The sequence below is a fragment of the Psittacula echo genome, assembly GCF_963264785.1.
Source record: "Psittacula echo genome assembly, chromosome: 5".
Classification (NCBI taxonomy): Eukaryota; Metazoa; Chordata; class Aves; order Psittaciformes; family Psittacidae; genus Psittacula; species Psittacula echo.
The window spans coordinates 61,437,399-61,454,601 of record NC_137739.1 but is presented as its reverse complement, the minus strand read 5'-3'; the positions used below and the strand labels follow the sequence as shown (position 1 = coordinate 61,454,601).

General features: G+C 41.8%; 1 protein-coding gene across 4 annotated transcripts in view; it reads left to right on the top strand.

Moving 5' to 3' along the window:
* Nucleotides 1-16,847: 16,847 nt before the first annotated feature.
* The window catches only part of BTBD7 (BTB domain containing 7), a 63,213-nt gene continuing 62,857 nt past the window's right edge, over nucleotides 16,848-17,203 (top strand). For 3 of the 4 annotated variants that reach the window (XM_080619349.1, XM_080619345.1, XM_080619350.1), the window contains exon 1: nucleotides 16,848-16,960. The gene's annotated coding sequence lies outside the window, so the exon portion shown is untranslated. The remainder of the gene's footprint in view (nucleotides 16,961-17,203) is intronic. The other variant, XM_080619348.1, reaches the window with a different exon arrangement.

Here is a 17,203-nt window from a genome sequence, read left to right as displayed (position 1 = left end):
GCTAATTATAGGTATCATTTTGCCTTAAGCATTTACTCAGTATTTGATATTCTACAGGTTGTTTCTGTGCAGAAGAAAAATTCAAAGCAAATACTTCTTTAACATAATCCTTCTTTTAAGAAAAGCAGCTGAATAATCCTTGTGTCCTTGAACACAGACACAGCAGATTTCTTGTTCATAATTCTGCAACTGGTTTTACTCTGAAAAAAGAAAAAAAACAAACCTTAGTGTCCTTCCTCTCAACTCCAGCCTCCAGCGAATTCATCCCTCATACTTTATTAAGGTATCTAAGTTAGAAGCGTAGGTTCCTTCTATTGTTGTTTTTTATGTATTTAATTGTATAGATCTTCCTGTCTTATCAATGTGCACTGAAGATCTGAATCTACCATGCAGATGCCTTTCTTCCTCTACTGATTTTAAGAGTGACTGTGTTTCTAACAAGAACACCTTGGTTAAATACTGGTGTTTGATGGGATGAATTGATGCCTGACTGCTGCCAGGCTCAGAAAACCAGCCAGGCTTTCACAATTGTCATGGGCCCTCTGCATGGACCTAGCAATGTCCCTACTAATATGTGAAAACTGGTGTTTCAAATTATTTAAGAATTTACCAGAAAGGCTGGTGTGTTATATTACTGCAAGTATTGCTTCAACATTTAATAAGCTTGCTCCACATAGTGCAAATATACAAGGAGGAAATACGTTCTTGATTTTGTCAGTGCATTACCTTAAGAACAGTAGATATAATATCACTTACATAAAAAAGTTACGGATCTAATTGTGAAGACTTTTAAATACTGAGGAGGAATACAAACAAAGAGGAGAGGAGAGAGGAGAGCAGTAAGGAAGGTTGTTAGGGATCTTGAGATCAGAGCCTGCTGTTTCAGTTCCTATTTTCAAATCAATTTAATTTAGAAATAACATTAATGGTAAATGGAGAATTCATTCTCAGAGTCTCTCAGGGACCACTGTTAAGAGGTTCCGCTTGGGCACTCAGATACTGCAGGAACTAGGAAGCTGCTTTTGCAATGACTCAGGGCTCGGCAGACAATTTGTGTAAGAGTTTATGATGAGTCCACATCCAATTGTCAGAAACTCACTCTCCATCCCAAATTGTATTTATGCCATATGAAGGCTGAAGAGCAGCTAGGCTCAGCTCTCTCACTGTGAGACTGTACAAGGGTAGAAAGAAGTAAATTATTTAGTTTACCGTCATGTGGGGAAAAAACAAATGAACAAACAAAAAACAAACCAAACAAAACCCCCCAACTTCTTATTTACTGCCTGAACAGAGCACTGAAGGGAAGAGATAAGGGAGAGAACTTCCTAGATAGACAAGTTAAAGGTAATACATGTTCTTGTGCTTTGATCAAGACCACAGCACTTCAAAAAGGGCGACATGCTCCTAGGTTTTGAATGACTGCTCTAACAAGGAAAACTCAAAAAAATTGAATTTACTTAACAGAGGTCAGATTCTCTTCTCATACCAATGACACAAGAGGACCCAAAGAAGGTTTCATATGCGGTTGCATAAACCTTATTTAGGATGAGCACCAGGTGACTTTTTGTCATTTACTTCAAAGTCAGTTTGATCAATAATAGCAAATATAAATGAGCTGAGAAAAAAAATCCCATCATTATGAATGCATTGATCTATATTGGAATCCAGCATATTCAAAAGCACAAATTTTATTAAGCAACATTGTCTTCTGTTGCTATTCTAATACATACAAAGTTGTTAATAAAATTTCTTCTGGTGTTTTATCACATCTTTATTTATTTTAAAACCATAAGGTAATATATTTTTTTTTGGCATGCTTTTTTGCTTTGCATGTGATTTAAATTTCTGTGAGCTTTTGATCTTCCAGACCCATTTCACACTGTAGATGGCACTAAATCATTGTGCAACACAAAGCAGACTCATAGTTGCCTACATCTGATTGGGTATACAGTCACTTTGATCTGGGTTTGTTCTCCTGAAGGATAAGATTTTTATCCACCTATGTAAGCAGATGAAAAACAACTTAAAACCTTTTTTGCAACCTCGGACAAAAGATGTTCTCTGCTATGCTTTTGATTGATGCATACAATATACAGCATTTTTGTTCTGTAAGTTCAAACAATGCAGCCAACTGGTGCAAGAGCTGCAATACAGAGATCGTTTGATATGACTCTAGGCTAGGATTCCTCCAGCTGTCCTGGCACAGCTAAATACCAGCAAAGTCCCAGTTAAAAGTCCGAGCCTCTGAATGGTACAGTGCTATAGGACTTCTCTTGGATGTGGTGGGGACCTGGCAGGCAGTCTAACTAACCAGAGACTGAATACGGCTTCCTGAGCAGTGCCGGGGCAATAGCAGAGGACACTGCTTTCTGATTCTGACTACAGCTGTTCAGTACAAAGCAATTCCTTTTGAGAAAGGCCAAGTATTTTGCAAGTTCTTTTAACAGATATTTCTGTAAATGGCAAGGACCCAAACTGGCTGCTGCCTTTATTTACAATCACAAAAATAACCAATATATTGCTAATAATGGTAGAAGCAATGAAATGCTGAATTCCTCTGAAAATTATTCTACTTTCATAAAGGACCTTTATTTTAATTTGAGGATTCATTTTACATCCAGCATTCAGTGATAATTTTCCTATCAATTTTAGTGGGATAGCATCAGCTTTTTGCCCTTTTACCTGAGACACCAAAATTTCAATACTTTTAACAATATTGGACTTTTCCCTTCTGTTTAAATGAAGATGAGACTCCTTAGTTTTTTCTATAGGGAGCAGTAAGAGAGCTAAGTACTATTTATATTTTCCCTTGGAATCTGACAAATAAGCAAATGATAGTCTAGAAACCCAGCTGTTTGAGCTGGCACTGTACAACTGAAGACAGCAGCACTGGGCCAATCCAGAAAGAGGGAAGAGATGGACCATGGTATGATTGTTAAAAGCATTGTATTTTGGACAAGACATAAAACTGATCCAAACGGCTGGTAATCATTAGCTGGAGGCATTCTTGCAAAAGTAAGCAAGTCATATTACCCTGATTCATCCAATCTGGATAAATGCGCTGTGCCTACTCTTAAAATCACTGCACTTACTGCTTCTTTTTTCATCACATTCCAAGAACACATAACCTTTCAGCTTTTACTTGAGTTGTGGGTGGGCATCACAAAGTAATTGCCATGGTCAGTTCTGGAGGATGATGTAACCCTGGGAACCAGTCCAGAGCCAGGTCATTCATTTCAGTGAATGATCCCTGACATCTTTGTCTTGCAATGCTCTTTTTATGTCCAAAGTTTGCTCAGAGAGAATTACAGACAGAAAGTGAATTCTGCCTATAGAAGTCTAAAGACATGTCTCTGGTATGCAGCAAAGAAAGCCCAACACCTTGCAAAATATCTGTACTACTCTTGGAGTCAGGTTAATATCCCCAAGCAGTGATGTGTAGATGTAACAGCTTGGCTGCACTAGCTCCATTGCTCTGAGGAAAGACTTCTGCTGTCAGTGCCTAATCCTGGATCAGTCTCTCCAGAGCAGAGGTTTAATTCAGAAGGCTACAGACTGACAGTACATGTTATGCCACAAGACTATATGCCACCCATATATCTACATACAAACAACTGCATAGCTACACCGTAGTCTAAATGTGCCACATAAAACAGCTCTTTAGAAAGTGAAGTACAGAGAGAAAATTATCAGGATCTCACATAAATTTGTTCCTGTTGTCCAACATCATAAAATGAATCGGTGGAGTCATTGTCCCAACAAAGCCCCAGAGGCCTCTTTTTACCCTGAGACACCACCTTCACAAGCAGCTTCTGCTTTGACATCCCCAGGCAGCTGCAATGGTCTACAAAAGCAAAGCTGGTCTTACAAAAGTAACACCTTCTGGCACATAAGGCTCCTTTACTTTTAAAGGGCAGAGCTTGAGCCAAAAATAAATGTACACGTGGTGGGAAAAGCGAAGAGTAACAAGACAAATGCCATATGCAGCACAGCAAGCGGTAGCAGCATAAAACTGCACGCAAGATTCATAGCAGAAGTTAATTTTAAGAAGGGATTTGAAAAAAGCTTTTTTCACAGATCTCCTCCCATGTACATGGGATAGCCTGAGGCAGAGGATGAAAGTGCTTGGGAGAAAACGAAGATCAGTGTACAATGAATATTAACTTCTAAGGCAAAAAGGGAGGCAGAGTCAAAAGCTTGAAACATAAATAAAACCAGACTTTTAACAAATTATGCATTTAAACCAGTGATGTTCTATCCATTTCAGTTTACTGCATTCAGGGTTGACTTTGTCTGTTCAGATCTGCACCTATAATCTGCATCCAAAGATCCTTGAATCATTAGTCAACATAGAACTACATCTGACGCAGATTAAACCTACTTCTAATTAAAAGAGGCTTCTGAGGCAATCCTCTCATTCAGGTAATTGTTGTAAATCCTTCTGTTAGCTTGAATATTTTGCATGGGATATATGCATACTGCATATTCTATCTGTATGGCAGGCCAGTGCAGCAAATTCTAATCATTGTTTGTGATGACCTGAAGATACAGTCACTCATCCACAGCAGTTATCTTGGGAAAATAATAGGACTCCACTAGCAGAGTATAAAAGTGCATACATGACCTCCTCAGATCTTACCTTTAAAAGACTCATCAGAACCTGAGTGTCAATATATTTGTGATTTTCCATCCACTTTTCCTCCTTTTTCTCTCCTTGGCTAACACTCAATGTCATCTCAGATCTCACAGGAGGAGTCGTAGGTTTTCATTAACTGTTACTTAATAACCAAAATCTGTCAGTAACATTTCATTTGTCCCTGAAATGCTATGTGGCTCAGTGTGGAACTGCAGATCTCCCTGGCATGATCAGCACCACTACTATTAGGAAGCAAAACATAGATCTGTCCCAGCTGTGGTACAGCCCACACTGGTCTCTCATGCACCTCACAGATTAAAAAAACTCAGTCAATGTTTCCTCCTTTCCAGGACTTGAAATATCATGCATAGAATGAAAGGACTATGTCTCAGGACAGTAGTTTCTAATTAACTTTGCTTCTCAAACCCCTTATTAAGGTCAACATGCAGAGAAGGAAAGCTGGCCAGCTGGAGTAGTCCAGAAGCATCAGCAGCTGGGGTGAATAAGCTGCTCTTACAGGAAGTCAAACGATTTGAAGTCAAAGAATCAGGGTCCAGGCAGCAAGCAAGGATTTGGCACTGAGGGTGAGGAAGAAAAGACACATTACCCAAAAGACCTAAAGCACACAATGTCCATGGAGGAAACAAAAATTGTTTTCTGAACTCTCCTGAACTGGGCAGACCCATACAATGCTCTGTCCTGCTGTTCCAAGAAAAGTGTATTCAAACTCCTGAAAAGAGATGAGGAAGTCTTGCCAGTTCAGTGATTATTTCCTCGTGCTCTTCATCCGTGTGAGTGCCAAGGATCCTGCTAGGAGAGAGCCTGAAGGGATCATAAGTAACTGAAAGGTGCAAAGAGCAAGGGTAAGGCAGCAGGGGATTCAGCTTGTACTCTTTATATGCTTCTTCCAGTTATAAATTAAGGGCAGGAAAGTGAGACACATCTTGGAAATGATCGTTTGTCTGCATAAATGGTAGTAGCAGCAGGACCCGGGTTCTCTGAAATATTGTTCAACAAATTACTGGGTAGATGTTCAGTCCACCTTGCCAAGAAGGAGAAGGCGGTATCTTTGCTTTGTTGTCATAAAGATCATAAGGTCATGAAGGACAGTAAATCAACTCCCTGAACAACTCAGTATTTGCATATTAATGCAAGAAACACAGGAAATAAGAAATGCTAGAAATCTTAAATATAATAACCCAATTACAGCTGAATTTGCACAACCAAGAGTGGGACAATCCATGTTACCATAATGTTAACATATGGATAATGATAAAGAGGGATATCCACAAAGGTGGTGACACAGGGACACTAAACAGGGCAGATCATGCAGACAAGGCGTTTTGAGAGCAGCGAGCAGAATCACCCAAAGCTCCAAATTTTGAAATAATGAAGACTGCCATCTGCACATATAGTAGGCAAAAAAGGATATAGAACAGATTGTCCAGAAAACTCTTGGAAGACATTGATGGTGTATTTGTTCACAATACAGGTAGAAGGGAACTCATTTCCCATTTGATTGCAAGCGGTAGGGAGGAGTTTATTAAGAATGTAGAGCAGAAAGGTAGCTTAGGCTATGAGATACCAGTGTTCCCTGTTTTCATGAAGGATGTGAGGAAGAACAGTAAAATAATATGATGAATTCTGCTTTCTATGAAATTCAGTAAACTCACAGATCCTAAGGAAAATAAGCCCGTGGGAAAAAGGAGTCTCAGAAAATTGGTATTTCCTTAGAAAAATATGAATAGCACAGCTATAAGCTAACCCTTAGTGAAGAACCAGAGATGCATGTTACAAGTAGCCAGCTTGATTCAGTCACACACAATTCAGTATAAACAAGGATAAATTTAGACAAATAACAAAAGACAGAATATTCTGCAGGATAACCAACAGCACAAAACACAAGGAGCTAAAAAATTGGCTTACTCAATCATTTCACAATGTGAGAGATGCACTAAATGACAAATAAAAAATGTGCTTGTATTTGGAAACACATACAAAAGCATCATCTGTGAAGTATTTGAAGGAGTCCCCTACAGCACATGCTACTGGTAAAACCTGTGCTGCAATCTGGCTTCCAGTTTGGGACCTGTACTTCAAGAAAGATGTGAACTAATCACAAAGATAACAAAGAAGTGTGAGAAAAATTATCAAGAACTACAAAACACATCTACAGGGAAACACTGAAGAAATGGGAATTGTTTAGTCTAAAAAGAGAAGTGACTGTCTTCCAGACTTATCCTATAAAAGTATTTGCAAAAACTAAGAGAATAATCTGTTCCCTGGGTCTGCCGTTGACAGAACAAAAAGTAGTGAGCCTATATTGCAGTAAAGGAGATTCAGATTTGACACTAGGAAAATTTTGTTGATTGTGAGAAATCCTTACAGGGCTCAAGAATCTTTAGGGAGATTAGGAGATCTCCATCATGGTACTGCTTCTTTCCAGGCTGCTCTCCTTCTGAACACTTGCTACTCTGACTGCTGCTCTCACTTTGCACTCCAAAACCTTGCAGCATCTGAAGGTGGTGTTAGCATTGCTCTTTCACTGACAATGATCGATTGCTTCAATTTGTTTCTAACCTCACCTTTTTCAGAAACCAGACTCGCTCAGACATGTTCAGACACTATTCAGCTTGATAACAGCTTCAACACCCAGGTTTCTTTATTAAGGCAGTAGAACAAGTAGCAGTAATAACTTTGCATGGTTTGTCTACTATAGATCAGTCTCAGGAGGACTGCCAGTTCAGCAACTTGAATGCAAAGAACAGGCTTTATATGCATGTCATCAGTTCTTGTATCATGTATTCTCTCACTGATCATCTACTATCATCTTTTGAGCATGAACTTCCTAACCAGTAAATTAAGTTTATCCATACATTAAGCACATAGACAAATTCATGTCAGTGCTATGAATTCACCTGATGCTATGTAACTTCAAAAGCTGCATCTAATCAATAACTATTTTTAACATCAGTAACTGCACTATACAACATCCAGATCCAACTGGGTCTTAGCAGGGTCTAAACAGATAACTTACGGGATGCACCTGTTCTAGGTATAAGTCAGGGATGTACATTAAAAATATGTTGTCCACATGTTGACCTTTGCTCAGCATGCTGCAGAACTTGGAAGGTACAGATGGCATGAGGAAAGAAATTCCAGGAAGAGAAAGGACTGTCTCATAGCTAAGTGCTCTCCTGGGAATTCGACCTTGTCTCTGCCAAAGAATTACGGTGTAATAGTCAGCTATCACTTAAACTTTAAATAAATCGTGGTAAGCTGTTTGTTCTTCATATTCTGACTGTTTGACTTGAAATCTTGGTGCCAAATTTAAGAAAGGGCAGGATCACAGCTGCAACTGAGCAGAACGGGAAACACCCACTGAACACAGCAAATGCTACAGTACTGGGAAGCACCCAGGAGAGCCCATGTGCCTTAACTGAGCCCCATAACAAGCATTACTTCACCTGAATAATTCTGCACCTCACATTGTAATCTACAGGGTAGACATTAACAACTGCTTTTTGAGAATTCATTAGTGTTTGTGAAGCATTCAAATGCCACAGATAGGGCATTAGGAAGTTAATAACTCTGCATTTAAAGCAAAGGTTGAAGTCTGCAGCAAAGCAGGCATAGTGCCATACTCAACTGTGAGGAGAAATCAATATATTGAGTAACTGCTCATTCAGCAACTATCTTACATTCTGCACATTTCTCACAGAATTGGATCCTATGGGGGAAAAAAAGGGATCATTTGATAAAGTACTAAGTGGGAGAAAAAGACCAGCAGTGAAGGTATCTGCAGCCAAGGCAAGTAATTGCCATCATCAGTGGTAGTTTGGTTTTGGCATCTTTCTCTACACTGACAAATTAGAAAGAGCATTTACCAAGGAAAGCAGCCATATGGTGGGTGATTATACTCTCACCAAAAGCATCAGTAACACAGTACCATCAGTAACAACAAACGAACTGTACACATAACAAAACCCTTTAAGGACCCAACTAAAGGTTAATTCAAACGACATTTGGTTTACAATGAGGTAATATCCCTTTTAGGATATGTTTGGTGATCAGAGTGAGAGATTTTCTCTGTGCATGGCCAGAAGACACCTTCATAAAGATCACACAGGCGAAACAACTAATTCTGTGTACTTCAATTTGAGATCTTAGTTGTGTCTCCCAATGTAAGTTTGTCTAAATGTAATGGCCATCGGCTGTCCAGCTTTGTCAGCCCATGGACCTCACAGGCCATTAGTTTCATAAGGTTTAACCTCCTGGCATAGAACACCACCAACCTTGTCTCCATTTCTTAAGGTGATGGGCTGTCCCACAAATAGATGTCTGTCCCCAGACCTCCCCACCTTAACATGGAAGTCTAATGTCACTTGTTTTCCTCATGCTTCTTCAAAGGCCCCTAATGCCCATGCTTTTCTGCCACCTGCCCCAGGCAGTGCCTGTTTAACAACACTCCTTCAAGGTAATACTTTGCACTTTGTTTCTGCTGGGTGCAACTATTTCACCTCGCCAAACTTGCCAGGCTTCCCAGAAGCGCGTGGTGGCTGTGTGTCACTTGGCTTTTCTCTGCCTGCTGATGGGGAATTTGCTTCATCACAGAACAGAGAGAGATCCCATGGCAGCTAGTTACATAGCAGTCCCCATTCCAGCTGCCCCAGGACAGCCTCCTTCTCTCCTGCTATCAGCAAACAAATACCCCTACCCTCACCAACCTTCCTGTGCTCTCTTGCCAGAAAACAGGGGTTTCCTCATCTCTGTGTAAAGGTCTGGTGACTCAAGAAATGAGCAAAATCATGGTATAAAGAGCATTACCGGCATTGCTGTGCTTCCACGCCACTTATTTCACAAAAGGAAACCCATTTCTTGCTCCACCATCGGTGATTATAGAAATACATGTATTGTATTGTATTCATACAATTATGAAGTTGCTTTCATAGCAACTTCAGTCTATTCTTTGAGGGGCAGATGTATTTTGTCGGATGATGTATAACAAGCGTTGTGTATATGAGTAAGCTGAATACCCTTCTTCTACAAAATTTTAAAGTAGGTTTATGTAGTGAGAAAGGCTCAGATAAAAAGACAACACACAAAGAATAAAATTAAAGGGCCAGTAATAGTCCAAATCTTTGTATTTGCAGAATCTCATCATTATCATCGTTAAAAATGAAGCCTGTTTAGCATAATAAGCATCCATAATCATAGAATATTTAGGGTTGGAAAGGACCTTAAGATCATCTAGTTTCAACTCCCAGTATGAGACAAGGAGGCACAAAAGCACAAAAGCACAAAATGTAATCAGTTCTAAGTAACCTGAAGTTTGATGGCTTTGTAATGGAAAATAACTGAGGTGCTTGAAGGTAGCTGACATAGTTTTAGGTCCTTACAACCTCAGTACAAAAAAGTGTACGGAAAACAGGATAGAAAAACAGGACCTGGGGATGGGGAGTATCTGAGACTAGCAGATATCCAGGATGGGTGCATTTAAACTAACTGATAAGTAGAAGGACAGAATGATGTGAGGTGTCCCTGCCCATGGCAGGGGGGTTGGAACTAGATGATCTTAAGGTCCTTTCCAACCCTAACAATTCTATGATCCTATGATTCTATGATTGCTGTGTTTGGTGTTAATGAACCCATTAAACTGGTGTAAACATCTACTGAGGAGTATCCAGGACTAGCAGATGTCCACGATGGGAGCAGTTAAACTAACTGATAAGTAGAAGGACAGGATGATTGCTATGTCTTTAATGTTAATTAATCTGGTGCTTCAAAGGCTGCAAGAAGTTATGAAGATTATTGGAAGAAGTAAACAACCCTCAAAGTTCACCACCACATTTTTGTATACATGCCGGAGACTTTCTGGAAAATGATGTAACTCATGTGTAGTCTCACAAATACATTATGTATGCCCAGTGACTATATAAGGACAACCTGTGTAGCAATACATTAGGAGGAGCTATCCCTCGTGTCTCCTGGTGCCGCAATAAATACCTGCTTATCAACTTGAAAACTTTGTTGGCGAGTTTGCTCCTGGAGTTTTCTCCGAATCAAATATTGAAATAATATGGATTAGTTACCAATAAATAGATAATTGTCCTGGGTTCAGCAGTAGCAGTCATTTTTCTCCTTCTTAGTAGCTGGTGCAGTGCTGTGTTTTTGACTTTCAGGCTGGGAACAGTGCTGATAACACCGATGTTTTTGGTTACTGCCCAGTGATGTTTAGTTTAGACAGGACATCTGACCCAAACTGATTAAAGAGATATTCCAAACCACAGCACGTTATGCCCACTATATAAACTGGGGGCAGTTACCCGGAAGGGCTAGATCACTGCTCGGTCGGGCTGGGTATCAGTCGGAGGATGGTGAGCAGTTGTACTCTCTTCTCTTGTTATTCCCCTTATTATTATTATTATTATTGGTGGTAGCAGTAGTGGTTTGCGTTATACCTTAGTTACTGGACTACTGTTATCTCAACCCATGGGTGTTACATTCTTTCAATTCTCCTCCCCATCTCTCCAGGAGTGGAGGGAGGAAGCAGGGGGGAGTGAGCAAACGGCTGCGTGGTACTGAATTACTGGCTGGGCTTAAACCATGATTGTTCTTTTTGGTGCCCAACGTGGGGCACGAAGGGTTGAGATAACGACAGATCTGACTGGAGTGTGTCTAATCATACTTCTGATAAGCATTTATTGTTTTGGATTAATAGTCACTCGTCACAATGCTGGTTTGTGGCTCTCAAAGTTGTTGCTCTTGATCTCACAGTTCCAGCATGTCGTACCTTACTTACAGCTGGTATTTGCTGTATTAGTGTTTATCGGCTGGGGGCCTTGGACTAAGGTTCTTGTTTCATTGTACTTTATGGTAATGACTTGTAATACAATAGAATCACTGATCATGAAACTGATCTGGCTTGCGTTCCAAGTGTGGTCACCACCTCTATATCTTGGGAAGTATATAATAGAAGTGTTTAACAATTATACATCTTTTTTTCCCTCCTTGGGTGGTCAACCCATGAGCAAGACACTCCTTTATGGTCCCAGCCCCCTCACGAGACAGTTTACAGCGTCATTTGAGAGTTCTGAAGGTTTTGAATGGCCTTCGGATACCCTTGAGACCTGCCTGCTGATCGTGATGGGGATCACTATGCTGGCACGCATACAGAGTGTGTTTTACCCATGACCATTTCGTCTGATCTCAAGAGTTAAGCGGAGTCATGTTTGGGCCTTGTCTAGGGTTAGATGACGATATAGCAGGACCAGGACATTTTTCCCTGAGGGCAAGTATCTAGGCCAGTGGGCCCCTCCAGTGCTTTGGAATTTCACCACTGAACAAGTGCAAAATCCAGAAAAATTAGTAAAACACTTAAATGAGGTGTGTTGTCATCCTGGTTGTACCAGAGAGGGACAAATCATGGCAACGTGCTGGGGCTTGGCCTATGCTTACAGAGCCCTGTTCAACATCATCCAGCACCTCCAAAGGGAACAAAATGTTCCTGGATCTGATGGCAAAGCAACAGAGAGCGCAGCTACTCCAGCTCCTAGCACAGCAGCTACACCAGCCCAGTAAAAGAACTGTCATGGTTTAAGCCCAGCCAGTAATTCAGTACCACGCAGCCGTTCGCTCACTCCATCTCCTTTCTCCCTCCTGCTCCCGAAGAGATGGGGAGGAGAATCAAAAGAATGTAACTCCCATGGGTTGAGATAAGAACAGCCGAGTAACTAAGGTATCACACAAAACCACTACTGCTACCACCAATAATAATAATGATAAGGGAAATAACAAGGGAAGAGAATACAACTGCTCACCACTCGCCAACTGATACCCAGCCTGACCGAGCAGTGATCTAGCCCTTCCAGGTAACTGCCCCCAGTTTATATAGTGGGCATGACGTGCTGTGGTCTGGAATATCTCTTTGGTTAGTTTGAGTCAGGTGTCCTATCTCTGCTTCCTCCCGGCTTCCCCTCCTCCCTGGCAGAGCATGAGACTCAGAAAGTCCTTGGTCAGACTAAACACTACTGAGCAGTAACTAAAACCATCGGTGTTATCAGCTCTGTTCCCAGGCTGAAAGTCAAAAACACAGCACTGCACCAGCTACTAAGAAGGAGAAAAATGACTGCTACTGCTGAACCCAGGACAATAATAAAGCATTCTAAGCTTTTCTTTAGCCATGATTTACTGCCCTGCATGCCATAATACACACAATAAAAAAAAGTCGGGATAAATTGGACTTTACAGATTTGATCTGGGATGCTACAAAGTCACGCCTTCAGATGGTCACGAATAAAACAGCATTGCTTACAGCAAAACAGAATCCCATTCTCTAACCAATACAGCTGACATTATTTCTGTAGCAGGCACTCAGGGGTGCAAGCACTTTCTGCAACATGTGGTGTGACCCTATCACTGTAAATGATGCACATCCAGTTTTCTCACGGGTTTGCAAAAGGCTTTCTGCACCTTGCATATCAAACGCTCCAGTTAATCTGTAAATTTTCTAGAGCATGTACTGTAATCTGAGTTTTGCACACCATCCAGCGCAGCACGACAGTTTTGATTAGGGCCTCCACACAACACAGCAATACAGAAACATCAATAATAATAATAAACAGTTCACATTTGGAATGAAAAACAAATGAAGCATCCAAAAGTCTAAGAAATGAATTGTGGACAAAAAATGAATCAAGGGAAGTGAACTGTTGGGGGTTTTCTTCCAAGTGTATTTTCTTTTCAATATACTCTGATAAATATCCAGAGGGCACTTCAAAGCTTGAGCTTCCTAGTGCAAATGAAGGGTAAATGAACAATAACAGACATTTGGGTTGTTTTTATTTTTAGTAAGCGGTGGCACATCATCAATTTTTCCTACTAACACTCTTGAATTTGGAGATAAAATGCAATGTGTATGTACAGTGATTACCATCAGTAAATCCCTGCAAAAGCATGAATAAAGCATTACATCATTCCATACAAGCAGAGGCACTGATAATTGTTGTGTGGCTCAGTATTTCATTCTGCACTTTGTTCTAAAGGGGAGATGATATTTTACAATATTTAAGGCATATGCAAGATTTTGCTCATTAGGACATCAAGAGATTATTTTAAATAGATCAAACCAAATGTATCTCAATCCTGCTAAAAATGGAAGATCAATTTATTTCTGAGAGCACGGTGTGAAGATTATAATTAGGTGATCAGGGAAGTGATGTGTATGCATATGCTCTGGGGGTGTTGTTAAGATGGTGTGAATCTCCTATCCTCTCATCTCAGAAAGCACATTCACCTGCATGTAAATGCAATTAGCTTCCATTTCCCACTCCTCCAGAGCAAGGTCTGTAACTCAATGTTTTATAACCTGTCTTCTGCACCTGTGGCAGTAGGAGCTGGTCAGCTTACTTTTGGTGCACTTTGCAGCTGTCTAGCCTATGAGACCATGCAGTCCTTGAAGATAATGACATTGTGCTGCAGTGAAGGGGTAATCTCTATGCTTTAAAAAGCCTAAAGCAAAAGCACATGGTAGCCTTCCTCACTTCCAACTGGCCAGATGTCTCCCTGAGTTGTTACCCAACACACCATTTGTCTGAGTCATAAGAAACAAGGTTTATTTTAGCAACTAAAAGGGCAATTATTGAAGAGCAAGATCTTGGCACTACAATCTCATCATCCATTTTGACTACAGTCTGGTTTATATTAGAATATAAAAATCACCAACGAAGCAAACAGTCAGCCTGCAAGACTTTTTTGCCTTCCCTTCTCATTTTCACTACCTGTAAGATATGAGCCAGGCTTGCTGGAGGGAAGAATGGATTTTTAAAACTACCTACAGAACTTTGGCAACAAATATGTAACTAGTTCCCGTCACCTGAAAACCAAGCAGGCATACTATTTCCCCTCAGTCTAAAAGCTTTGTAACCTGAATCTTACTTATTTAACTTCAACTGGTTCTTATTTCTATGCTGGTCTCAGCAAGCCACTGCTAAAATTGTAACAATGATATTATAAATCATGAATGACACATAGAGGCAGGGGTTGTCTCACACTGTTGATATTTAAGCCCCTCGGCTGCAACCATTTCTCCTAATAGATATATTTAAATTAACAATTCCATGCACATTACAACTACTGCAGTTTAGTTTCCTATAGTTTTGTATCTGTTGGTTGCTTACCTTTGATGGCCAAGACAAACGAAGCCTTTTCTGTAGTTACAACATCTAAAAGAGCCCAAATGAGAAACAGATCAATAAGTCAAAAAAAAAAATTAGCACAGGAATCCTAGACCTAAACCCATATATGTATAAGCAGGCAATATGATCGTATATATCACATTTATACAGAAAACCAGGGTAAAATAAAACTAAGCTGAACACTGCGTATTCAGTGGTATTCCACAATCTTGGTTCCTAATAGCAGGATATGGAAACTGGGCACAAGAAAAGAGACAGAAATAGGAGATGGGGAGGCTCTAGTGGGCAGCAGCTCAAAGAGGCTAAGCTCTGCCTGCCAGTTTTATTAGCTCTCTGGACAGCAGCAACAACAGCTTGCAAAGACGTATTATCTACAGAGCATAGCCTCCCTTGAATAGATACAAGCATCACCCTGACAGTGCAAATTTCATCTATTAAATTGCAGTTACAAAAATTCCCTCATCTCACTGTGGATATGGAAGTCAAAGGTTGTAGTTCTCTCAGATTCTATAATATTGGAGACTATACAAATAACTAAACTGGTTAAAACCCCCAAGATGTACAAAATACTGTCTATCAGCTCACCTCACAGTGTTTCTCCTCCATTCGTAGGCTGAAACCAGTATGAAAACAGTCTACAGCACAGGCAAATATATTGAAAGCTGTTTTTTCCTAGCTTCTTGGATAAGCTGCTCAGCATTATGGGATGTTATGCCAAGTAGCAGTTAGGGAAGTCTGCTGCATTCAGGCAAGTTAATTAGAGAGATGCTTGGAGCACAGCACGATGCCAAGTGGGAGGAAGGCTTCCCTCCAGAAATGGACTGTCAGCAAGTCAGGAGGAGATATAATCAGTTGTAGCTTCCCTTTACCAACCAAGAATGATCACAAATGTGGCTTTCAGCTTACTGAGTATTTTCTGCCATGTGAATTCATTAGCTATTTGGCATGTGCATGAAACCCTTTTCTCAGACCTTCTCACATGTAGACACATGGTGTTTAGTTCTGTCAGACAGCACAAGGAAGTTTATATAAGTAGTTTTATTTTTCTAATGAAATGTTGACATGCATTTTTGGCCACTTTATCCAATTTAGAAAACAGCAAGCTTATAGACCGAGTGGCTGTTACGTTCTGATCCTGACTGTATCCACAGGCACCTTTCTTTGGAGCAAATATAGCAGGAATGGTACCAGCAATGGTGGGAAAAGCTACAAGCATTTTTACTGGTGGCACTTCTGTCCATCTAGATGTATGAAATAGTAATTTCTGATACTGAGAGAGGTTGTTGGAAATGGGGAAGGCAGTGGAGTTTATTTCAAGGTGAACAGTATACATTCCCAGCATGAACACTAATTCTGGACCCTGACTGTGGTCTGTCTGTTAACAAGCTCACAGCAGTTTGGAAAAGCAAGGAGCTGAATAAATGCTTAACCTAAGCAGCTTGGGGAAGTCTCAAGGACAAAGAACCCGTGCTGACAAACAGCTTGCCTTGCAGACACCTCAGTACCTTGGTGTAACAAGCTTGTGAGATACATCACACAAAGCAAACAGAACACACGCGTGTGGCAAGGAGGCCGGCGGCAAGGTATACCTGGTCCGGCCTCAGCTCCCCCTGACACCAGGCCTGCGGGTGGGCGCCTCGCCAAGCTCGGGTAGCCCCTCGACACTGGCCCACAGTCTATTTTGCAGGTTGGAGGGCGAGATCCCCCAACAAGGGATGACTGGAAACCGTGAATGCTCCCAGACTAACGCCTGCTGGTGGCTTCGCCGAGCCCTCTCAGCCCTCGGCGTGAGCTCCGCTGTGGCACGGGTGCCCTCGCACACCTCAACTGTGACAAGGGAAACCACCGAGCAGCTTCAGAGCCACCTACCGCCGCTAACCGAGGCCCCGCGTACCCCCACCATGCGAGGAGACACCCTCAGGCGCGGCACAGCCCGCCCCCGCCCCGCCCCCACGGACCACGTGTCCCGGTCGCCGCAGCGGCCCTGCGCAGGCGCAGTGCCCGCTCCCCCTGCCCGGCCGAGGCTGGGGCTTGCGATCAAAATGGCGGCGGCCGAAGCGGGACTAAGGCTGGAAAGGAGCGAGTGGTACTGAGCCGGCGGGATGGCGGCGGTGAGCGGCTGCCGGAGGTGAGGCGCTGCGGGGAGCTGCGCAGTCAGCGTGGGCTGGTAGGGTGGGCCGGGCTCCGTGTCATGATGGCAGAGGGGAGGGGGCGAGACCGTCGATGCACCCCGCGGCGGGGTGCCCTGGGCAGGGGCTGGGTGCGCGCCCGCCGGGCTGGCAGTACTACGTGCCGGCTGCGGCAAACTCCTTCCGCCACAGCCCCATAACTCCTACCCCGCAGCTGAGTCGCTGAGGTGGGACTAAGGTGC